This window comes from Cnephaeus nilssonii (genome assembly GCF_951640355.1).
Source record: "Cnephaeus nilssonii genome assembly, chromosome: 1".
Taxonomy (NCBI): domain Eukaryota; kingdom Metazoa; phylum Chordata; class Mammalia; order Chiroptera; family Vespertilionidae; genus Cnephaeus; species Cnephaeus nilssonii.
The window spans coordinates 74,938,272-74,964,585 of NC_137072.1; the positions used below are offsets into that span (position 1 = coordinate 74,938,272).

Below are 26,314 nucleotides of genomic sequence, written 5' to 3' on the forward strand. Positions count from 1 at the left end.
TGACATTGACACAAATGAAGTTGTTTCTTCTTCTATTATTGATATGTTTAAAAATTAAAATCAAGAACATGAACAGGATTCTGACCCCTTTCAATATAGAATCATCCTTGATGTTGTTTTTTTCCATGTCCTTTCCATTCCTCCAATTGTCAAAGATGAACAATGAATACTGATGATTTGACATTTTAAAAATTGCTTTCCTGTATATTTTCTCAAGGCCAGCACACCAAAGTTTCAAATGGCAGAGTAGACGGTGAATAATTAAAGAACATATTCATGACGCTAATTCAGAGAGTTTGGATAGTTCCCCACAGAATCAATCTCTTGTGACTATATATTTACATACACATAGATATATGTGAAAGGAGAAATGTTAAAGATTTTTTTTGGTCTTATACAATCTATAATAATAAAAGTGTAATATGCTAATTAGATCCGATGTCCTCGAGGCAGAGGCAGCTCCTGGGCCACCGGGGTCGTGGGGGCTGAGCTCCTTGCGTGAATTTTGTGCATCGGGCCTCTAGTAATGTATATGAAAACATTATAATCTATGAACACAGAAGACTAAGAAGCTGCTATTGTAAATATTTTGATCATTATACTGTTCCATGCCATTATAACCTTATGGACAAGGCTTCTTAATAAAAATTATTTGGAACTTTCACTAAATGGTTTTGAATGGGAAAAAAAAAAGGAAAGCTTGAATAAACTTCTAATCTCCTAAGAATTTAGTTCCTGAAGAGATTGGGGTTGTTGTAAGATTAGAGTCTGATCCTCGACTGAAATTTCTGTATTCTTCTTTATAAATTATTTTTAGAGCATTTTATAATTTAAAAATATTTTTAGTCCCCCCTTGTAATATATTTTCTCTATAGTATTAGAATTTTAAAGGTTTTTATACATGACAAAGTGGAATTTCTTAATTCCTAGGAACTAAAAGGATATTCAGAAGAACTGAACTTTAATTTTATAATATAAATATAAAAAGAAATTACTTTTAAGAAAATATATCTAATATGCAATTATTTTGTTTTATAATGTATTTACAAATTTATATAATTAAACCTCTTAAATAAAATTTCTCAAAGTATCAATATAAATTGATTAGATCAAATTAACTTACCAAAAAAGGCAAGATGAATGCCAGGATATTCAAAACTAGGAAAAAACTCTTCATAATTGCACCTAAAAATTAAAAGTATTAAATTAGAAGGGTCTGTTACTAATTATTTAGGAGTGATTTAAAACAGTGTTTTTTTTAAGGAAATAAAAGCATATTGATGGGTAGATTTAGCCAATGTGGAAAATCTATTTTATCAAAAGCTTTAGAACACCCAAACTTGGAGTATATAATTTATAATTTTAACTTTTGGCTATATTACTGAAAGTACCATTACAAGGTTAATAATCTATTTACCACATACCAAGAATATAGTAGGAAAAAGGCAGTGTGTCGAGTGTTGAGTTTATCATGGTGATTTGCTCTTGCCAACAGGTAGCATTAATTTTAGGAAGAGAGTTGGACCATACACAAATTACTATAAGAGGAAAGAAAGTGAAAATGCCACAAAAGTAGTTTTCTACAGATAAGTTTTCCATAAGAAATAATGTAAGTGATAGCATATAGGTGGGATTTACCCATGCAGAGATGAATATTATAGGGAGATAAAATTTTCAAGTCGAGGAGAAAGCTTGGGAAGACCCAGGGACATTTTGAATGAAGTGTTTTATGAGAAGAGAAAGAAATCTGGGAAGAAAATTTAGGGCAGAAAAGGGACAGGCCTTATATGTCAGGTTAAAGAATTAGGCATGGCTTTGTAAAAAACAAAGCCAATTGAGTGGTTTTGAATGAGAGACTGATGTGACTACTTTCCTTTAGAGAACTGAGTCCTGTCTCAGGCTCTATCTGTACTTGCGTAACTTTGGCCAAGTGATTTTCTTTGCCTGGGCCTTACCTTTTTAATCTGTAAAATGAAGATTTAAATGAAGTGATTTCTAAAATTCTATAATTTCATGATCGATCTAACAGGAATTTGTAAGAATTTGAACTCTTTAGTTCACACAACATTATATAACACACACACACACACACACACACACACACACACACACACACAAACATTCTGAAAAATGATAGTAATTCCTCCCTTTTTAGCATAAACAGAAATCAGAGAGATAAGATGATACTTAAGTTATCACCCACTTAAACCTATGAGTACTTAAATTTGCCTTATTGTGAAATAGAATTATTCACCTTTTATGAGGATATGAAAGGCATGTTTTAAAACAAGTTATATTATAACAAATAAAATTTTGACACTTGGATAAAAATAAAATTAGAAATTAATTAAGGGACCCATGTGAATTATTATAACACACTCATCTTCCTGAGAAGTTAGTCCTCTGTATTTGAACACCTTCTTATTTTAGAATTTACATCACATTCAGTAGCTTAGCCAATATCAAACCTTGACTTTAATCCAAGTAAAACTAAAAATAAATTTGGTCATAGCACCATACAAAATCTAAGGTTTAGATTAGACACTAATTTCAAAATGATGTCAATATGTATTCAAGCTTAACAATTTAAAGCTCAAAGGAAGAAAATGCAGTTCTAGAATAACTTTGGTAGTGTTATTAATAGCCAGTGTGAAAAGGAATCATTCTCTCTTGATGTTTCAGTATAATTACCTTTCCTTGTGCTTGTTGGGTCTTGCTTGGCAGTAGGTTGAATTAGATTCCCAACTCTAGAGAAGTCTCAAGGTAAATAACTGAAGACTAATTAAAGGGTGTTAGTGCCTTACATTATGCAATTTATTTTCCTCCTATGTTTTACCCAATAGGAAGATGACAAAAAGGAAAGATTTGATGACAGCCGGGTTATCTTGGGGTCAATCTTAGTTAATGAAATGTAGAGGGGGAAATAGAGTTACAATTCATAAAGCTTGAAAAGAGACTATTCACACCTTTTAAAAATTCATTTTTATGTTTTATGAAGAAGTATAGAGGCATTTTTAAAATATGAATTGTATTCATAATGAACCAATCCCACCTATTTGAATTTAAAGCTATTGTTAGAATTAAAAATAGCTAGCCACAATTTCATATTTTAAATGTTTCTTTTTAGTTTAAGAACCTGGATATCAGGCAACCCTACACATATTATGAGCTGCAGTTGGACTTTTTCCTCCTAGAATTACAACTATTGATTTTTAAAAATTAGAAAAGTTACCACCTCTTACACACCCAAGTGCAATTTCTTACAAGTTAAATCCAAATATAAAATATTTTAATCAATATAAAGTAGCAAGTCACTTGCATTTGAGCTGCAACTTGTATTCGTAAATAAGTTAATGGTATATGCATTTAATATATAAGCTATCAACTTGCTGATTTTTATTTTTTATTTTATTTATTTATTTATTTTTATTTTTTATTTTTTAAAAATATATTTTATTGACTTTTTACAGAGAGAAAGAGAGAGGGATAGAGATTTAGAAACATCGATGAGAGAGAAACATCGATCAGCTGCCTCTTGCACACCCCCTACTGGGGATGTGCCTGCAACCAAGGTACATGCCCTTGACCGGAATCGAACCTGGGACCCTTGAGTCCACAGGCCAATGCTCTATCCACTGAGCCAAACCGGTTTTGGCTGATTTTTATTTTTTTATGAATAAAAATTGTATTCAGATTTTTAAATTTCAATAATATAGGTGAACCATTAAGGATGTACAAAATTAAATTATTGAATTGGGAATAATTTTTCTGTGTCAATGACAGCTATTTCTGAAATACCACCAATATGAGGGAAGGGTATTTTGGTAAAATACAGTTAAGCAAACAATTTGCCTAGATAACTCAGGAAATAATATTTCCTTTTGCTTGCATTTCTCTAGGAAATATGTTAACTGTGACTTCACTTTAGCTTGAAGGCCTGGCCTGATTGAGGTATTTACAGGAATCCATGTAGGACTGCCAGAGTACAAACAAGAAATAATATCAGTATTGTGGGTTTTTTACATTCCTGTCTTTTTCTTAGAAGTATTTCATGTCTTAGAGAGTTAGGAAAATGTTCATAACCCTAGAATGTTTATCTAGTTTGTACAGAGTAAATTAAGATTTTCTATTTCTCAGAATAGTTGGCTTCTGCTGTTCAGGGAAAGGTGTCTATTTGGACTTGTTTCGTCACACTGTTCTTTTGGTTTTGATGACCAAGTGATAATTGGAAGATTATGGTCTGGTCAATTAATTATGAAAATATTTTATTTCACATGGTAATTTCTCAGTCATTAATGTAAAGCTACAAAATGGTATTGATTCTCACTTGAATTGTTATTTAATTCACAAGTACCAGAGACTCAGAACAACTTTAAAATATTGTTTTAGCAGGAAAATGTATTTTACCTGGGAATGCTAGGAATCTTCCCCCTATCGAAAGAAAAACATTTCTATAGTGTGTCACCCATCCACTTCAAATAGGAACCTGGCTCTCTTGAGAGATTTGTAAGACTGAATATCATTCTTTGAGTACTAAAATTACTTCAGGTACTGTTCCAGGCAGTAGGGATAAATTAACAAACAAAGCAGGCAAAGATCCTTGCTCTATGGAGTGCACAGTCCAATTAGTATTACTTGAATACTAATGACACTGAATATTCTCTGTATATATTGACGTAAGGCAATCTAAGAGATCTTCGAAGTTTTGAGTGGCTGTTGTAGATGAACTAGGTGAATTGTATATTGGAGCTATTCAGATACCCTACTGTTTTCCAAAGAAAAGCAACAGGAATATCACAAGTTCTATGATAAATCTCAGGATGATGGGTTGATGCTGAACGAAGGCTCAAAACAGAGTGTTTGTATTTGGAACTGACTCACCAACATTGATCTAGTCACATACTCATCTTAAGTGCCGCGGCCTACTCCTGAAACATTTTTGGAGTCTGGGAAGAAGACCAGCAGCCCTGAACTACAGCTTCTTTTTGTTTAGGTCCTGATAATCAGTGTCTATTTATAGCACTACTCACGCAATGAAGCTGGGTAAGAGGCTACTGTGGGTTCATCAGTTCACATTTCAAGCCCTTTGAAGTAAACATATTGTAATAAGTGAAATGATGATTATTAACTCATATACATTCTTTCACCTGTAACAACTTCTTATTGTTCTGTGAGCATTTCTTACATCTGATAAGTACTTTATTTTCTCTTATTTTGGTGATATTCACATGCATGTGTGTGTTTTTTTTCTTCTGTCTTTTATTTCTCAACTACTTCATCTTTGTCTCCTCCTCCCCAACAATCCATTAGAAAAATTATAAGCCCTATCTTAATAACATATCTTAAATCTGTCATCACTTTCTAGTCTTACTAGTATCTTTATTGCCTTTGTCAGTCCCATTTAGTGATATTTCACATCTGGCCATCTGAATAGTTCCCTTTCTGGTATCACTAATTTCATTCTTTTCACCTTATAATTACCCCTCACACAGTTATAAAAATGTTATTTTTTGAATATATTACTGATATGATTATTATCCAGCTTAAAGTCTTTTAAAAGCCACTGAGAATAAATTCCAAATACTTCATCAGGGCCTATTGGTTTCTATATAATTTAGTTTCTCCCTATCCTTCTTACCTTGTCATTGACTGCATTTTTTTTCTCACTATGTGTAAGATTCGATGGCCTTTCTATTCCTTCCCAAATTAAAAACTTTTTACTTTTGTTCATAGTCTCTGAAATGCTTTTACTCCAATTACTCTCATTAGTGTCTCATTTATATTATTCAGGTTTCAGCTTGAATGTTTTTTTCTTAGAAGCACTTTCTCTGGCACCTTTTCTAATTAGTCATTTCCTTTCCTCCATCCCTTTTTATTTTTCATAACATTTCACAATATAAAATGATTTTTAAAATTTATACATGTTCACTTATTATTCTTTATCTTCTTCCACTGGAAGATAAGTTTCTCGGTGCATAGACCTAAGTCTGACACATATTAGAAATAAATTATTTTTTGCACAAATGGTTAATTATCTGAACTATTTGTTTAAGTTGCAAATTCTTGTCTCACTCCACACTATTAAATCTGAATTTTTAGGGAAAGTGTTTTCCCAGAAATCTGCATAGTTAATAAGCACCTGAATATTTTTTTACATGGAAGAAAGCTTGGAAATCATTACTTTCTTCTGCATAAAGTCAGAACTTGGTCATGAAGAACTAAGAGTATTACTAAGATATTTATTTTTTTCCTTTTGTTTCCAAAGACAGAGTTTACTCCCAAGACTAAAAATCTTCATGCATTAATTAGAAATAGGTTTTTAATTATTTTATTCCCATACTTTGCTCTCTTTTACTTTGCCCAATGAAGCAAAATGCCATTAAAAATACCAATTTTATAGTTTCCCATCTAGCAAACAATGGTTGAACATTTAGTTTGTGCTTATCTAATTGTCAATAACCTACTTATCCATTAAGATTCAGCTCGAAGTCACCTGTGGGACCTTTCCTAATTTATGTAGGCAGAACTAGTTTCTCTTCTGTTTTAAAAACAAACAACTCATTAAATGCTTTATGTGTGTTTATTTATTAAAATTGCATACATGTTTATCTCCCCTCACTAGATTGTAAGATTTTTAAAGGCGAAAAAAATCCTTTGCCCAAATCCCTAGGTTTTAGCACAATGATTGGCACAAAGTAAGTATTTTTTTTTTTTTAGAATTAATACAATCTGAAAGATTATATGGAAGACATATGAGTCCTCTTCTTAAGAAACTAACAGAGTAGTCAAGATGAATTTAGCTCTCTGTTTACTTTTCCATAAAAACTTATTCAATAGTTAGTGGTGCCTTCTGTCTCTATCACTGATTACATTTTAAAATAGAACAGTGTGTTCAAGGACACACTGACCTTAACTATTTTATATGGAGATCATTCTATTGTCAATTTAGTTGGGGAAATATAATTAAGCAAAATGATTTGTTAAGCTGGCATTCTCAAGGATTTTGACATATGTATGTATATTGTAAATTTTGAATGGCTGTTTGAGGATGAATATTTATTTTGGGGAGCTACCTGATGAAAATAATGCTTCAAGAAACACACGTTGGTAAATAGTGCTTTTGTGGATTCTATCTCCAAAAACCATTAGGTAACAAAACAAAACAAAACAAAAGGAACTCTGGTTGACTGATTTGTTGAGAAACTGTCCCACCAATCACAATAACCAAAGGTGACAGGACCAGGAACGATGTTGCCCAAAATCCAATGGGGGAAATAACTGATTAATTTTAATAGAATATATTTGTTTCACAAATCTAGTAGTTAAAAGTTAATGAGAGTATCTCCCATCTCTCCCTCCCCCCAAAGGTTACAATGGCATCATTTGAGATGAATAAAACTTCTAACTTGAAAGTTAAAGACATATCAAAGACTTCACACACACACACACACACACACACACACACACACACACACACACACTCTCTCTCTCTCTCAGAGGAAAGACAGTAAATTACAGAGCTGGCCTTCCCAAACTTCAGAGCTGCCAAGGTTTGCCTTTGGCCCCTCCTAAAGCTCTGATTTCCTACCTTCTTTGTGCCCCTCATTTTGGTTTCCCATTAATGCCCTGCTTTAGTCATGCAATAGCCTCTAATCTGTCAGCTGTAAGGTTAGGAAACACTCTCTATAAAATCAATTTACCAAATTATATTGAGGACAGTTTGATCTTCTTGCTGTCCCTCCCATAGTTTTAGCTGGGATCACTGACTTTCATAGAAAACAATGAATATTGTTTGAGGAACACATAATCCCTGAAAATGGCTAAGGGAGAAAGCAGTTTCCCTGTTCAAATCATGCCAAAAGGTTCATTAGGCTGGCCTTGGTGCATAGCCAGTTTATGGGTCATGGCAGAATTTCCTTCATGACTCTAAGGGTCTCAGCTATGAACAATTTAAACTTGGGCGGATAAATATAATCTTTGTTCAAAGATAATTTTTGTAATTTTCTGATAATTTACCGGTAGGGACAAAGGCTGCCATTGTGACATAATGGAAGGCTCATTGTGCAATCTTGTTGGATGACTCCTGTTGTGTACCACAAGAAAGTTTATTTTCATCACTGCCTGCTACCTTTTCCTCCTTCAGAGTTCTGTTTTAGAGTGTCTGTTATGGGCTTTATGGGAACTGGTGATCAGGACAAATTGTTCCTCAGTAAAGTTCACAAAGCTTTTGCTATGTGCATTGTACTTTATATGAAAGAGAAAATATACTTGTTAAACTAAAAACCTCTAAACTTGTCTTTTTACAAAGCTGACACAAATATTAAATACTTAAAACATAGACATAAATATATTTTGTGATGCTTGCATTGTCTTGGAACAAATAATTTTATTCACAACTTGACATTTTATGGGCCCTACAATTTCTGTAACAGAGGATGGACGCTAATGTAACTAAGAAAGGACTGTTATCATTTAAATATTTATTTTAAGAAGTTTTTGTTTTCTCTCACAAAAGGGAATCTTTTGCTAACTTATATGTTGATATACTGGGGAGCACACAAGACTTGGTTGGAAAGTTTGTAAGGAGGACATTCTGAGAAAAGGAAAGTGTGCAAAAGGCCACCTTCCATGTTTATTGGAATTCTGACTTAGGGGAGTGCCAAAGGTGGTGCCCCTAATTATTCCTTGACCTTTCCGAACAAGTCTGTGCACGAGCAGACTCCCGGGTGTTTACTGGAATCCTTATGTTAATCTTTTGGGTGTCCTTGCTTAAAAGACACTACAAACACGTGTCTTCCCAAGATTACTTTCCCTACTTATTGTATCTAAAATATAAACTTTTCTCAAACTGCTGCTACAATAAAAGCCTAATGAGGCAGGCGATTGAGGATGTCTGGTTCCTTTAGCCAGGAAGACCCTTAGACCTCTCTTTCACAGGGTCTGCTGGTTAGCCCTAGCATTGATATAGGTCAAAGATATAAAAATATATATTTTGGAAATAAAAAAATGTGAAGATTTTATTAATATCTTCCATTTATCAAACATTCACCGACTACCTTCTACTCTGCTAAGTACTGGGAATGGTTATATTATTGTGATACTCTAGGAAGTTACAATATCCTCAAGAAGGCTATAGAAATATAAATAAATTACTTATTGGAAAGTAAAGCATAATGAGAGTCATAAATAAGTGAAAAAATTCAGTGGGGAAGGGTGAAAGTGATGAGTGATTAATTCTGTTTGGAGAGATAGGAGAAAGTTTCTCATGAAAGTCATAATATTAGATTTGGGTTTTGAAAGATAAGTTGGATTTACACACTAAAACACAGGACATTCCATGAAGAGAGGGCAGCATAAGCAAAGGCACAACTGTGTGATAGAGAAGGCCAGTTGTGGGGAATGGCAATGGCCTGGTGTGACAGCAGGGACTGTAAGGGAGGCTGGGCTGATAGCAGGGGCATTTGAAAAGAAGCTTGAGGTCAGTATGTAGAAGGCCTTGGATGCCATGTAAAGGAAAGCAGATTTTATACTATCCTGTATAATAAAAGCCCAGAGACCACAATGGCAGAACAATCAGAATGACCGCTCAACCAGTCACTATGAGGTACACTGACCACCTCTAGGTCCCTTTTCCTGGCTGGCAGGCTCTGATCGCCGATGGCAAACAGGGACCTGGGGTAGGTGGCGGGGATGCAGGTGGTGCCAGGCCAAGGCCCCGTGCTGCTGGTTGCCCCACACACAGAGGGCGACCAGCGGTAGGGATGGGGCTGGCGAACGGGCAGGAATGGCCGACCTCTCTGTCCCTCCCCTGGATGTCAGGCTCCCACCCTGGATGGTGAACAGGGAACCAGGGTGGGAGGCGGCAGGGGGCGGGGCTGGCTGCCAGCAGCCAGGGAAGATGGCCCTGATCACAGGCTAGGCCTGGGAACTGTACCTGCACATGATTTCATGCGCCGGGCCTCTAGTAGGCAATAAGAAGCCTTCCAAGGCATTGGAGCAAGTCAGAAACAGAAGTCAGCATGTGTTTTGAAAGATAACATTGGTGGCAGCGTGGCAGGCATTAACAGAGGAGGAGATTGGTAGCAGTTTCCCTTTTTTTGCATGGGTTTGATTTTTCCTCCTAAAATAAAGTGAAAAAAGATGGAGTTAATTAGTCTTTGGCACTGTCATCATGGAGTCCTGGACTCAGAATTTGTTTTAGTAGACCTTCAGCTGAAACAAAGGCCGAGAAATTGGAATGACCTGGTTTTGTATTTCTCTTCTGCCACATACTTGATCTATGACTGTGTAGGTCCACAGGACCTTCATAATCTTCAGTTTCCTCACATTAGAAATGTGATTACTGTACAGAGATTATGTAAAGACTAGTGGCCCAGTGCATGGATTCATGCACATTGAAAGGAAATTAACTAGAAGAAATATTTTAATATCGCTATTTGCCCTTTCTCTATAATATAAGTGTCAGAGATGAAAGAAAATTAGTAAAATGTATATGAAAATAATATATAAAATAGTAAATAAACAATAACAACCTGATATAACAACAACAAAGACATGACATAAAAACAAAAACATAATATAAAAACAAAAAATACATGATTTAAAAACAAGAAAAAACATGATGTAAAAACAATATTGATAAAAACAATGACTGAAAAATTGATTAAACTTATTCTAATATCTCCCTGTATACCATATTAAGAGTAAAAACACTTTCAGAGTGCTTGACGGATTTTCCTTGTGATGAAGTATTTACAACTATAACATCACATGCTCTTCGAACTCGAGAGAAAGCAACATATAACTGACCATATCCAAAAATGGGTTCAGGTAGGAATATTCCTACTCTGTCTACAGTTTGTCCTTGTGATTTATTAATAGTCATCACAAATGCTGGCATCACTGGAAACTGTCTTCAAATTAATTTAAATGGGAGGCCAGTGTTAGAGGGGGACAGTTGTGTCAATAGTGTCAACATATTGTGTCAACAATGCCACTTTCTTTCAGCTTCAAAATGTCATCAAAAACAACCAAATTCATGATCAACAATGACAGATTGAAACACATGCATGCAATTGGTGCCAGCGAGAGCTTTAAATGTATTGCGCATGTGTGAGTCAAAGTTTATTTTTAGATTGCCAGTGCACGTCATATGTACCAGTTAGTTGGTTGAATGAACATACGGTTGGTCACTTAGCCTTTTATATATAGAGATTTGATGTTATAAATGATTCAAAGAAAGGACTTTGTAACTACAAGCATGATAAAAATGTTGTCTTTAGGATCTCAATCATTATGAGTTTTTTGAAGTTAGGGACAGTACTTGATTGCTTTTGATATCCTTTACCCATGCATCAAGCTTAACACCCTACTGTAAATAAATTACAGATTTACTTGAGTAATTGAGACTCAATTACTCATACTTTTTTTTTTTTTAGTTAAATTAAATCAAACTTTGGCTCTACTAATACAATCAGTGCAACTATAGAGCATAAGCTGCCAAATAGACTTTCATTCAAGGTATTTCAGGGCTGGTTGATTTTGGTTACTTCCACTCCCATACTTTCCCTAGAATGTTTAATCAGCAAGAAGTATATATTAGAATTTGTTAAGTTTTATTTTTCATAATTACTGGTAATGCACATTTAGGTATTTAGTCTAACACCTTTTTTCTTTATTGATTAAGGTATTGCATATGTGTCCTTATCCCCGTGTTGCCCCTCCCCCCCACTCATGCCCTCACCCCCTTGTTGTCTGTGTCCATTGGTTAGGCTTATATGCATGCATACAAGTTCTTTGGTTGATCTCTCCCCCTTACCCCTCCCCTCCCCTACCTTCCATCTGAGGTTTGACAGTCTAATCAGTGCTTCTCTGTCTCTGTTTTTGTTCATCAGTTCATGTTGTTCATTATATTTCACAAATGAGTGATATCATGTGATATTTATCTTTCTCTGACTGGCTTATTTCGCTTAGCATAATGCTCTCTAGTTCCATCCATGCTGTTGCAAATGGTAAGAATTCCTTCTTTTTTACCGCAGCATAGTATTCCATTGTGTAGATGTACCACAGTTTTTTAATCTACTCATCTGCTGATGGGCACTTAGGCTGTTTCCAAAACTTAGCAATGGTAAATTGTGCTGCTATGAATAAGGGGTACATATATCCTTTCTGATTGGTGCTTCTAGTTTCTTGGGATATATTCCATTTACCATCGCACCAAAAAAATTAAGATACCTAGGAATAAACTTAACTAAGGAGGTAAAAGATTTATACTTGGAAAACTACAGGACACTGAAAAAAGAGATAGAGGAAGACATAAACAGATGGAAGAATGTTCCATGTTCATGGATTGGTAGAATCAACATCATTAAAATGTCCATACTACCCAAAGCAATCTATAGATTCAATGCACTCCCCATTAAAATACTAAAGGCATATTTCACAGACCTAGAATGAACTCTCCAAAAATTCATCTGGAATAAAAAAGACTCCAAATAGCTGCAGCAATCCTGAGAAAGAACAAAATAGGAGGAATCTCAATACCAGATATCAAGTTATATTACAAAGTCACTGTTCTCAAAACTGCCTGGTACTGGCACATATAGACCAATGGAATAGAATGGAGAGTCCAGGAATTGACCCAAACCACTATGCTTAATTAATATTTGACAAAGGAGGCAAGAACATACAATGGAGTCAAGACAGTCTCTTCAATAAATGGTGTTGGGAAAATTGGACAGATACATGCAAAAAACATGAAACTAGACCACCAACTTACACCATACACAAAAATAAACTCAAAATGGATAAAGGACTTAAACATAAGATGGGAAACCGTAAAAATATTAGAGGAATCCACAGGCAGCAAAATCTCAGACATATGTATCTACCTTCACCGATACAGCTCCTAGGGCAATGGAAACTAAAGAGAAAATAAACAAAAGGGACTACATCAAAATAAAAAGCTTCTGTACAGCAAGAGAAACCATCAACAAAACAACAAGAAAGCCCACTGAATGGGAGAACATATTTGCCAGTGTTATCTCTGATAAGGGTTTAATCTCCAACATTTACAGGAAACTAATATAACTTAACAAAAGAAAGATAAACAACCCAATCAAAAAATGTGCATCGGACCTAAATAGATACTTTTCGAAAGAGGGCATAGGAAGACCAAGAGGCCTATGAAAACATGCTCAAAGTCACTAATCATCTGAGAGATGCAAATCAAAATGACAATGTGGTACCATCTCACACCTATCAGAATGACTATCATCAACAAATCAACAAATGGTAAGTGTTGGCCAGGATGCAGAGAAAAAGGAACCCTCATGCACTGCTGGTGGGAATGCAGACTGGTGCAGCCACTGTGGAGAACAGTGTGGAGTTTCCTCAAAAAATTAAAAATGTAATCTCATTTGACCCAGTGATCCCAATTCTAGTCTAACACTCTTCAACTGAGCTATTTCAGCCAGGCCCTGTCAATGCACATTTAGAAAATAGGAAACCATTATCTTTTTTTTTTTATGTTAACAAAAGAGGACCAGTAAAGAAATTGATGAGAGAATATTGTATGTTACTTCAATTATATTTATTTTTCTTTTATTAACAGGATTATTGATTCTTCAAAGAAGTGGCTCACGATCAGTTTTAGTGACCTGCAATAAATCACAGCCATACAGTTATTAATCCTAATGGGTCATTTGCTTGTAAACTTACAGTTTCTTTTTTTAATAATCTTTAATATAGTCTACTTCCCCTCAATTTATCTGGTAATTGATAGACCATTAACTTTGTTTTTGATATAATAAGATGATAGGGGTCTCTATTATAACTGAAACATTCAGCCTTCAGAATTTTTATAATAATGTGACAATCATAGACTAAGTTTGGAGTTTTAAAATTAATTAGAAAAATACATAATTTTCTAAGACATAGTTGGAAGATGCTAGATTCAAAAGTCCATCTATAAGATTTGAACTTTGGTTAAAGTTTTGCCTTCTTTAGCTTTTTGATTCATCCCCAACATACACAAATGTTGATTATAGTAGAAAAATGTTAAAAACATTTAATAAAAATATTTTAATAAGAAATTGTTTCTATTACATCACAGAAAATGAGGGATTTAAACTTTGTTGATTGGATTATGGAAGGACACATGTATGTACCTCTAAGTAGACACCCTAACAATCTCTCTCAGAGGAAAAAAGATCGAAACAAATGCTAACTTAGTGTGGCTAAGTTTAAAAATTTGTAATTTTAGTCCTAGCCAGTTTGGACTAAATAGAGCGTCGGCCTATGGACCAAAGAGTCTCAGGTTCGATTCTGGTCAAAGGCATGTACCTTGGTTGCAGGCTCCTCCCCAGCCCTGGCCCTGGTCGGGGTTTGTGCAGGAGGCAACCAATCTATGTGTTTCTCTCACATTGATGTTTTTCTCTGTCTTTCCCTTTCTCTTCCACTCTCGCTAAAAATCAATGGAAAAATATTCTTGGGTGAGGATTAACAACAACCTATTTGTAATTTTATTTTTCATGGAATGATGCATTCCAATCCACAGACAACAAACTTAAAAAATACATGCTTTGTACTTTGTATACTTACCACTTATTTTATCTTAAAACTGGGACATTTTTTTGTTTACTGTCCACTAATAGGTGTAGGATCAGGCAGAGGTATTGGGATAGGAAAGTAGTAATATCTAAACCATGGGTATCGTTGATATAGGAATGGTGGATATAGACCAAATGGATATTGGTAAGGAGGCACATAATACTGTGAGGGTGATTCATTGCTCCCACTCACCTGTTGAAAAAAAGAAATTAAAAGGCTTGTTTCACTCTTTAAAAAGGAGAGATAAAAAATAGTCTTTTAACATGTGGATCTTAGGCTTTAGAAGCTCTAAAATCATTTACCTTTTCTATATGTACTATAAACAGGTATTTGATTAATTTGCATCATTTTGGATAATTTTAGGAAATTACTTAGAGGTAACTTGTGTTCTTGTATTTTTCTACTCGTAGCCAAATTTTTCTGATAATTGCTTCTATAATTATAAGGTCAAGAGAGAGGGGGTGGGTAAGAGGGCATCAAATCTCTCCCTTTGCCTTTATATAAGGTCTTTACCCAAACCATCCATTAAACACACTCTCCTCTTTATCTCATCTTTCTCCCTTCCCCTCTCCCCATTTTCTATTGATATCTTTATCAAGTTGTGTATCCTTAACACTGTATAGTTTTAACCTAAAAGCCATGCTTCTTTTCAGATAATAATATTTTTATGAGTATAAACAAATTCCTAAATAAAGCTCCTCCTTTTCAAATTTTTTTTCCTCTTTAAATTATTTTTTTGATTACCTGTTTAGCCCCAAATAGTCTTTTTTGTGTGTGAATTTAACACTGAATAATAGTAAGAATTATTATTATTATTGTTATTATTATTATTATTATTATTACTACTACTACTATGTGGGGAGCGGGATGTAAGATGACACGGTCCTTGCACCTGTAGGGGCTAGCAAGGCTGGCACCCTACCCACACAGTTTTCCCAGGCCTGTTTGGATGGCAACTAATCAGTATAACGAGAGTAGCCCCTGCCTACAAAGCTTTCCCAGGGTTTGTTTATATGACTGCTATCAGTAGGATAAGAGCTACTTTCATGGCTTACCAAGAAATATGTATTCCAATTAGTGAGATTTATTGTAACAAGAAACCTGTCCTTCAACGTATCCCTCCAGTAGTGATTTTAGAGAAACAAAGAATGTTTTCCTTTTGATTGATTCCCTGCTTAGTGTCTTATGTATAAAAAGCATTGTACTGCTAATAAAGATTGCCAGAACTTCTCGAGAGTTCTTGGACCTCCTGATCCCGCTGTTGTTTCTCTTATTCTTTCTTTTCTCAAATCCCACCTCCCTACCTCAGCCCGGTTCAACCCATCAGGCTGGTCCCTGACACTACTAGAGACCTGGTGCTCATAATTGTACATGGGTGGGGTCCCTTGGCCTGGCCAGCGATTGGGGCCGATTAGGCTGATAGGCCTGGGGGAAGGACTGCAGGAGGTTGGCTGTGGGAGCACACTGACCACCAGGGGACAGCTCCTGCATTGAGCGTTTGCCCTTTGGTGGTCAGTGCATGTCATAGCGACCAGTCAACCGGTCGTTTGGTCGTTTGGTCGCTTAGGCATTTATATATATAGATTTTTATTAACTTTCCCTGAAATGGACTTGGTAGAGTTAAAGCAGAGTAGGGGCATGAGCAATTATGAGCCTTCATTAGGCTTGATAATTTTAGAAAAAGATATAACAATTCGCTACACAGTGGTTCATGTTTCAATATGGATTCTACTGTTACATGCAATGCTCAGGTAATTCCCTTCTTATAAGCAGAGATCAAATCCCTGAAGTCTACATTGTTGAGTGCTAATACCTAAGCTCTTTAAGAATTTCTCTAGAGTTTGAGAAGTTTGAATAAGGGAGTATCTTTAACCATAGTTACAGATATTTCTCATGGAAATCTTACATGTTAAAAAGAGGAAATGTAACTTACACTTCGTGGTTCTCTTTCCTGGTCTTGGGAGACCTAAAGTTCAAACAATAAAATTAATTTAACTCATGCGGATGAAGCACATGAATATATATATATATATATACACACACACATATGTATGAAGGAAAGAAATGGACTACCCATTACCTAACTCTGAGTATTTGTTTTTCAAAAAATCTAGGATTTACATATCCAGAAAATATTGTATGAACTATTTTTCTGAAAAAATCTTAATATGTATTTTAAATGATTCAAATTCACAACTGTAGCAAGGCTATATGGACTTGAGCTATGCAGTGAACAATACATGATTTATAATATTTTCTAGACTATAATGTTTATGTTAAAAAATAAAAAAAGAAGTAAATGGATTATAGCAAAAAAGCACAGATGTTAAGCATGCTTATAAAGTAGCATACTGTGTGGAGGGGAAAAAATCTTAGGATTCCTGATTAGAACAGAAAATTAGTAAATATTCTGGAGTGTAGAATGGATACTTACCGGGAAACCAAGAGAGACTGCCAAGATGGCTGCGATCAGAAGAAGAACTTTCATCTTATGCAGAAATAGCCTAAAAGTCAGCAAAAAGACCAAATGTTTGCATAAAATCAAATGATCCAGTTATAGTTTATATTGCATTATCAATAGCTCTTTGATGTTAGTCAAGACACAACAATCTTGGGGCCTCAAACTATTTGTTAATGAAGAACATTGTTCCAGGTAAAATCAAAGTTACTTTATAATTTTATAACTATGTTACATCAAATATTTTAAAAACAAACATCCACATATTACTGAAGGATAATAATACTTCATCTGAACACAGTAATAAAAGTAGTTTCTGGAATGAAATATTACCTCAATTTATAAAAAGAATATCAGTGTGGGGGGTAAGCAGTTATTTGAGATCCCAGGAAGTTTAAACAACATTTCATATAATAATGACCAAAAAAAAATTAACTTAGGTGACAGAATTATTTGCATCACTTTCTAGACAACCCAAAATATTCCATGGTGTTTAAAGGGACCAATTATTGACATTTGGCAAAGGGTATTTCCAAAGCATTTTGTTTTATTTTAATTTTCATTGTAAACTCCTTATCTTGTGATACTGTGTTATAATTAATATATTAGTTATGGTTGCTAATAAATATTTGAGAAAACTGAGTTCAATTAAATATTTAATCAATCACATATTTATATAAATCTGGACAATAAAACATAGAATCTTCTGCATTTAAAAAATTTGTCACTAATACAGTAAACATATACCTATTACTTGACTTTAAACATGAGTGGGTAATTTCCCCTAATTGATGCTATCACTAGTCATTAACCCCCTCTTTTAATTCACCATTTTATTTATTTATTTTTATTTTTTAAATTTATCTTTATTGTTGCAAGTATTACAGATGTCCCCCTTATTCCCTATTGACCCCTCCACTCCACTCCTGCCCTTTCCACCCCCCAAGCCTTCACCACACTATTGTCTGTGTCCATGGGAAAGAAAAGGAGTGAGAGCTAGAGCGATAGAGAGAAACATCAATCAATTGTGCCCTGATCAGAATTAAACCTGCCACCTTTTGGTGTATGGTATGGCACTCCAAACAACTGAGTCACACTGGCCAGGGCCTTAATCCACTTCTTTGTCATGGTGCAGCTGCAGTAGAACTAGAGAATATATAAGGGACGGGGAGGCAACCAGGTTGGAAAGAGGGGTTGACTGGGGGACTTTTCTTCAGGTTGCCCTCATATGTATTCATTTATTTGCTCTTGAAGTATTTCTTGAGCACCAAGTAAGTGTCAAACACTATTCTAATGTCAGGAATATATAGATTTGAGAAAGTTCCTGCTTTCTGGGACCTTAGTAAGCACGCTATTATAGGTCTATACATTACACAGTTTTCTAAAGATTATTTAAAGTTTTGCATTGAGAAACATGTCAATTACCTAAGTCACTATTATTATTTTTGGGTGGCTTTGAGGTGCTTAACTGAGATTCTAGGGGGATTTTATCACCTCTTAATGTTTCCTAAATATCTATGAGATTAAAGAATAAAATGTAACAGAAAAAATGTACTCAAGATTTGATCATATTGTCTTTAAGTGATGATCATATTGTCTTCATTGTTTATCATATAGATCAAAACTCAAATTGAGATTTAAAAAACACAGATTATGTTATGATTGTGACAAAATGATAAAGTTCAGAATTCTATAGAATTCTGGCAAGAATTCTGGAAGACTGGAAGTAAAGGCAATAAACAGTAAAAATGTTATATGTACTCACACAGACACACATAGGCTCCTCACAGGCATACATATACTCACACATAGTTTAACTTCCGTGTGCAAAGCATTGTGCTAGGTCGCTATCAGGGATCTAATGATTAAGCATGATTTCTGCCATCTGGCAGACAGTAAGGAAAGACAGATACAGATATTTTTATAATGTAAGGTAATGTGTCACAAACACTATACATAGAAATCACAGAAATTGAGAGCAGATAGAAGATAAAAGAGAAAAAAATTCAGGAGACAATTTTAGAGAAGATAGAATTCAAGCTGAGCATTTACAACAGTAAGATATTCAAGGTTTCAAGACTTATTCAAAACCACATTAAGCAAGGTGTAAATAAGCCACATCCCAGACTTCTAGATCGTGTCTTGTAGTCAGGACATAGCATAATTACCAACTACTTCTCCATCTGCAGCACCCAGAGCAGTACATGGATGTATGTCTCTGAAAACATGAGAAACATCTTCCTGGAGCATCAATTTTATACAAGGATTTATAAGAAAACCCTCAAGTAATTTTTATATTAAAATCAGGATGATAGGTCACAAACTGGAATATAAATACAGCACATGTTAAAGGTAGAACAGGAGGCTACAAATAAAGCGGCAGTTGTTCATACTTTAGAGAATATCTGATATTGCATGTTCCCTTTGCTGACTTGAGACCCATGCAATTCAAAATGATGAGCCTCACTCTGTAACCACCTCAGTGTGCCACCCGGCCAGCCCTCCATCCCCACAAAGATTTTTTTGTGGGCTGGGTGAAGATTTTAAGAAAATGTTTTACTTCAAATGATTGTCTAATTACTTAGATTATAAATTCCCAAGCAAGCATTACAGGATGTGTGTGTATCTCTCTATCTTTTTCTATATAAGTTATATATTTTAGTTTACAATGGTATGTAAGACTTTTCTTACCTCAGACTTTGCAGTCAGTTTCTTCTCTATGATGCCGCTGTAGGAAATGGGAAATGACTGGCCCTGTAATGCTACAGCTATTTTATTCATTCAGAAGTAAGTGGAATGAAGTCTGTGGCTTGAAGGCCTCTCCCCGGGATCAGTGAGGTCTCTGTTGAGTAATCAACCATCACAATGTGTTGAAATTGGGGAATAACCAACATTTACAGTTTCATTGAAACTTTGGTTGAGTGACTACTAAATACATCTATTTGTGGCTTTTTGGAAATTGAGTGCATCCCATATATTGAAAGCTTATCACGTCACACAATATTGCTCCTGCTCTTACTTAAACTTTGTTTTTAATTTCCCTAATTAAAATTTTATTTTCTAAGTATCCTATTGGGAGTGATTATAATCTATTAGAAAACAATTTTTGGTAGTGTCATAATTTAAAGAAACAAAGAATCTTGAAAAATGTTAAAAATGGGATGAAAACCTTTTGCATCATTCTGTGTTCAGCTTGTATGTTTTGGCGAGCAGGGCTAGAGCTTCTCAGAGCAATGGACCATATTTGGGATCATCAAAGCATTGTGGTTACCTTATAAAAAGCTATAGTCTCTTTTTCAATTAAAGGTTTAGTTAAGAGAAAGGATATAACCATCATCTGTAGGAATAAAAACCAGAGCCCTCAAAAAATTCAAGAATCACCTTAAATATGTGTGCAATACTGTATAGTCAAGTCATAAAACATGACTTTTTACTATCTACTTGAGAGCTTTCAAGACTATTGGATCCTTGAGGTCAATTTCTATTTTAGCTTAGTTTATATGATCCAAATCTCAGTAATGCATCAATGTTCCATTTTTCCTTCCTAGGAATTGTTTTTCAAGAGATCTCAGAAAAATAATGAAAAAAATAATGTAATAAAGCTTACATTTCTTGAGAATGTTAAGTGCTCAAGCACAAATCTAAGCACTTCATCTGTATTACATTATTTCATCCTTAAAACAACCAACCCTGCTCTGGCTGGTGTGGCTCAGCTGGTTGGGTGTCATCCTGTGTACCAAGAGGTTGCTGGTTCTATTCTCTGCTAGGGCACATGCCTGGGTTGCATGCTTGATCCCCAGGGAGGGAAGAGGCCTGCAAGAGGGAGCTGATCAATGTTACATTCTCCCATCTATTTCTCTCTTCTCCCTTCCTCTGTCTCAAAAAATCAATAAACTATTCTTTATTGATTTAAACAAACAAACCAACAACACTTAGAGCAAAGTGCTATTATCAGCATCACCCCATTTTACAGAAAAGAAACTAAGAAGTAGAGAATTCTAGAAAGTCTAGTAACATGTCTAAGGTATCACAATTATTGCTTCTGCGGCTATGGTAAGAATGAAACATTTGCAATTTTGTTTTAAAACTCACATTATTCATTAGTTCTTTATATTATCACTACAGCAGGTGAGAAAAATCAGTGAAAACCCAGAGACACAAACTTTCTTTACCAGTAGCTGAAAATTCAATCTTATCTCACTGGTTTAAAGAAAACAGCTTCAATTAGAAACCTAATTTATTAAACCTGTATTATGTTGAATCAGTTTTAATTTTGACCAGTCTAGGGTTAGAGTAGATTTCCCAGGGACCAGGCCTAATGTGTGTGTGTGTGTGTGTGTGTGTGTGTGTGTGTGTGTGTGTGTGTGTGAATGTGTGTATGTATGTTCCAGTGTGTGTGCATAACATACTACTCCCTTATCTTTCAACCTGTGTTTCAATTTCTTCTGCTTATCTGAAGTTGTTCTAACAAATGCTTTTCTGTCTTCATGGTATTGGTATCTTTTGGCATTTTATAGTAGCAACTGCTACCATCTGGAAGCATATTTTTCTTATTCTTGGCTTCTTAAAATCACTCTTCTCTTGCTCCTTTTCAACTTTCCTGATAGCTATCTTAAGTCTTTGATGATTCTTTCTTCTCAGTTCATTGTATATACCCTCATCTTTTTAGTGTATACTCTTTATGAATAATAATGTCTACTTCTGGCTTCCTAACCTGTCTTCATCTGGAAGTCTTTATTCAACTGCATATTCCAACTGATGAGTACAATTGAAAATTGAGCTTATTATTTTTCACTCCAAATCTGCTCCTGGCTTTTATTTAATCCTACAGCAAATGGTCACCAATTGCTTTTCCACCCAAGTCAGAAATCTGAAGCTCACCTGTACTTTCCTTGTCCGTTCCCTTTGGCATCTAATGGTAATTACGTTTTCCCTTCCCGCGTATTCCTGGAATCAGTCTCTTCCATTCTTTTTGCTATTTCCTTCATTTAGTTCCTCATTATTTTTCCATACTATATAAATAGCCTCTTAAATAGATTCCCTGTCTCCAATATTTTCCCTCTTCAATTCATCTTCCTCATATTCTTCTAAAGACTTTCAAGCCTTTTAAAGTGCAGTTCACAGTTTAGAAATACATTATATGTCATAAATGAGTATACACAACTGAAACAGGGTTTAACCTTTTGCACTCGGATGTCGAGATTAAAATTACTCTTTGAATGTATGAATAATTTGAAATATAAAAAAATCCAAATAAATAAGTTTGTATGAAAAGAAACTCCAGTTTTTTATTCTACTGCCACACTTTGTAAAATCTGGGGTATTTAAAAAATTAAATCCCGAGTAGAATAAAGAAATAGAGAAAAAAGCAAGCGAGTGCAAAGGGTTAAATAATAATAGCGGTAGATCTGACAGATCTGTATTTAGGTTTTTATATCTTCGTCTTTGTTAGCTGTAAGCAGGCAAGTCAGACTCTCAGTTTTCTTATCTTTAAAGTGAAGATAAAGATAAGTATCTCTGGAATTGGGAATTAAGTGAAATGAAATGTTTAAAGGCACTTATCTTGGTGTCTGACAATAAATGATGGTTTTATCAGCATCCATGGTGAAGCATTAAATAAATCAGAACTCTTCTTCCCACATATGCTCAGGGTTCCTCAGATAATTAGGTTCCTCAATGATATAAAGGTATATGAAAGCAACTTACATAGTAATTGGAACCATGTAGGAGTTTACTTAATATGTTAGTTAAATCTGAATATACATAGGGGAATTTTACAACAAGCAGTATCAGGAAAGTGGATCATTCTTTCTGGTTGGTGATTTAACTTCACCCTCCACACAGCCCACCACCACTGTCTCATAAGCTGCAATTCTGGCTGAATCCAGCTGTTGTTACTTTCCTGTGTTAATCCTAATTAATGTGGCTAGCAGCTAATAAACAAAAATCCCTTCTGCAAAGTTTCGGGAAGATGGTTGTCCTTCAGAACACAAGGGTAAGCCAAGTAAGAGCAATCAGGGCATGTGGCCCAGGAAGGGGTTGTGCATGGCCTTCAGAAGCTGGACAGGCTAGCATATGAAAGAAGGCTTGGGTTTATATTTGGGGATGCAAATTGCAGAAGTAAAAATTAGTATATCAAGATATTAAAAAATAATCTGTAAGGAAAAACTTGTTAAAAGTTAAAAACCCATATCTCTGCAGATGTTCAAGAGGAGGTTGAATGACCACAGGCTAAAGTATAGCTGAGGGAACCTTTGTATAGCCAATAAATTTTGTTAGATGACCTCTCTGTACCCTTTCAATAACAAGACTCTCAGATTGAGTGGTAAATAAGGAAGAGACTACCTACCGGAACAGGCTTAGCAATTAGTGGGAACAATACCCCACACACAATCCACAGTCCTAATCTCAGGAAAGAATTAGAATTAGTGGTAGGGAAATTCACATTTTAAGCCACATATGGGAAGCCTTAGCAGTGGATTAGCTGACTCTTACTTCAAAAAGAAAGCAGAAATACCTTGTTCCGCATTGTGTGGCTGACAAAGTTTGTAGAAATTCAATGCATGCACATTCTGTAGGCATACTGTGTGTGTGTGTGTGTGTGTGTGTGTGTGTGTGTGTGTGTGTGTGTTGAAAACCATGAAATATAACCTAAACTGTAATAGATTTGCATGCCTGTCAATACTAAAGAGGAATTTTTATTTAAAAAAGTTTGTGATATCTTCCCTCTAAAAGAGTGGATACAAATTTTGATTTCACTTTGAAGCCTATGTAAATGTTATATATTTAACTGGAATTGACCATAGTGACTGTGGATTCCTGCAAAAGAATTGGAATCCTATGTGGCCATGTTGTAGAATCAGAGTGGTTGTCAATTTCCCAATCTCTACGGCACACTTGACCCCCAGCTGTTGAAAAGGAAAGTGGTCATAGAATTGTTATGCCGGGAGTCAGCACCAGCAAGTGCCAGAGTCATGGGCAAGTAGGTAGCCCATGCCCACTGTAGTGTTCTCTGGAATGGGCCTGGCTTACACTGGCACCACGTGTGTGCTTAATAAATACCTACTGAGTTAAAAAAAAATTGCGCTCTTCAAAATTTCTTTGGATATTTCCTGGTGTTATCAGTTATACCATATCTTAAAGCCCAAAAGCTAACAGCTGAGAAGCCCTGTTTATTAAATGTTTCCATACTTATAAGACATATTTTTTTCAGCATAATTTAAATTTTATACCAAATTCTATTAATAATTTGGTATTTTTCATATGGCTCACCTGATGGAAATTGCCATATTATATGTAGCCAATTTCAAAACTCCCCTTTCCCTCTGCAAAAAAATTTTGTTTCTCAAATTTCAATTAAAAATGGTAAATACAAAACCATAAAGTATTAATGACCTCCTCCTATTCTATACACTTTACATTTTTTTCTAAAATGTTTGAATAGCACCGACGATTTTGATATAAAACATAGTTTGCAGAACTACTACCCAGACTGTTACTCAGAGCTTTTTCAACACCCCCTGCGGTCCCTCCTGAGGAGCTGGTTTCCCCTGAGGTATGCTCCTCGGGCCGAGGCTAAGACAGTGGCCTGCAAAGTCATCCAGGATCTGAATCACACCCCTCCACTTACTTAGTTTGGATGAATCTGTAAACCTTTTAAAACAACCCAACTGAGCATTAAGATAACAATAACATTTTTCCTTGTTTGCCTCATAGTGTTAACAATTTAAATAGAAATGATGTTTTCTATATGGCAGTGTGTGAAAATCAAAGGTCTTGGACTTGAACTGTGGTCTCCCTTTATGTACGCACTTGATCTCCGTATTTATGGTCCACTTTGAATTATCAAAATATAAGAAGCTTCCTGTATTTAGTAAATATTCTAATTACACTAAATCCTAAGGATCCACTTAATTAGAAAATGTCCTAAAAGCTTTACATTTTTTAAGGTAACATTGCCAAACTGCTTATGTGCTAGAAGCTGACAAATGCTTTACGTGAAATATATTATGTATATGTATTCATAGTAGCCCTATGGGATAAGCTAGGTGGTTATCCTTATTTTACAGATGAGAAAAATTTGGCTTAGGAAGTTTATTTTCTAAGATCACAAACTGTATAATTGGAATGCAAAATTAGTTCCTAACCACAGATTGTACAGTAACATGAAAGGAATTAGGGAAAAACACACTTAGTGAATCATAAAAGGGCTGTAAAGATTTTAAATAGTTATATAATCTGTTATTTAAAAATTTTTTTCTATAAAAAAGGTTACAGTCTAACCCATTTGGACAAAAGGCTACACTGTATAAGAAAATTAGTCCTTTAATGTTATGTATTTGAAATAATCATATATAATAAAAAGATAATATGCAAATTGACCATCACTCCAACATACAAGATGGCTGCCACAATATGGCCATCAGGAGAGGGCAGTTGTGGGCGATCAGGCCAGCAGGAGAGGGCAGTTGGGAGGGACCAGGCCTGCAGGGGAGGGCAGTTAGGGGTGACCGGGCTGGCAGGGGAGGGCAACTGGGGGGAACCAGGCCTGCAGGGAAGGGCAGTTAGGGACAACCAGGCCTACAGAGGAGGACAGTTGGGAGGGACAAGGCCTGCAGGGGAGGGCAGTTGGGGGGGACCAGGCCTGCAGGGAGGGCAGTTGGGGGGGACCAGGCCAGCAGGGGAGGGCAATTAGGGACAATCGGGCCGACAGGGGAGTAGTTAGGTGTCAATCAGGCTGGTGGGGAGTGGTTAGGGGGTGATCAGGCTGGCAGGCAGAAGCATTTAGGGGCAATCAGGCAGGCAGGCAGGCGAGCAGTTGGGAGCCAGCAGTCCTGGATTGTGAGAGGGATGTCCCAGATTAGAGAGGGTGCAGGCTGGGCTGAGGGACACACCTCACCACCCTCCACCCCCCGTGCACAAATTTCATGTACCGGGCCTGTAGTCGTAGCTAATAAAGGGTTAATATGCAAATTAACCACCACTCCATCACAAATATGGCGGCACCCATAGCCACAAGATGGCAGCACCCAGTCCTCTCAGCCCTGCCAGAGTCACCCAGTCCCAGGCGGCGGGGGGGGGGGGAGGGGGGGAGGGCGGGCGGGGCGGCCGCTGAGAGCAGGCTGCGTTCTGTGCCCAGCTACAGATGGGCCTCTGGCCAGGCCAGGGTGTGGAATGCTTGTGTTGTTGCCCCGGTAATGAGGCAAGCATTCTGTGCCCGGCTGCAGATAGGCCTCTGGCTGTGGA

The 26,314-nt window shown here is 35.8% G+C and overlaps 1 long non-coding RNA gene across 1 annotated transcript; it reads right to left on the bottom strand.

Annotated features, from left to right (window-relative positions):
- Window positions 1-14,625: 14,625 nt before the first annotated feature.
- Window positions 14,626-17,067, bottom strand: LOC307104552. Its single transcript, XR_013813900.1, has 3 exons — window positions 17,045-17,067; window positions 16,544-16,576; window positions 14,626-14,802 (listed from the first exon to the last, which is right to left on the bottom strand). It is a non-coding gene; the product is annotated as an uncharacterized lncRNA (long non-coding RNA).
- Between the last annotated feature and the right edge of the window lie 9,247 nt (window positions 17,068-26,314).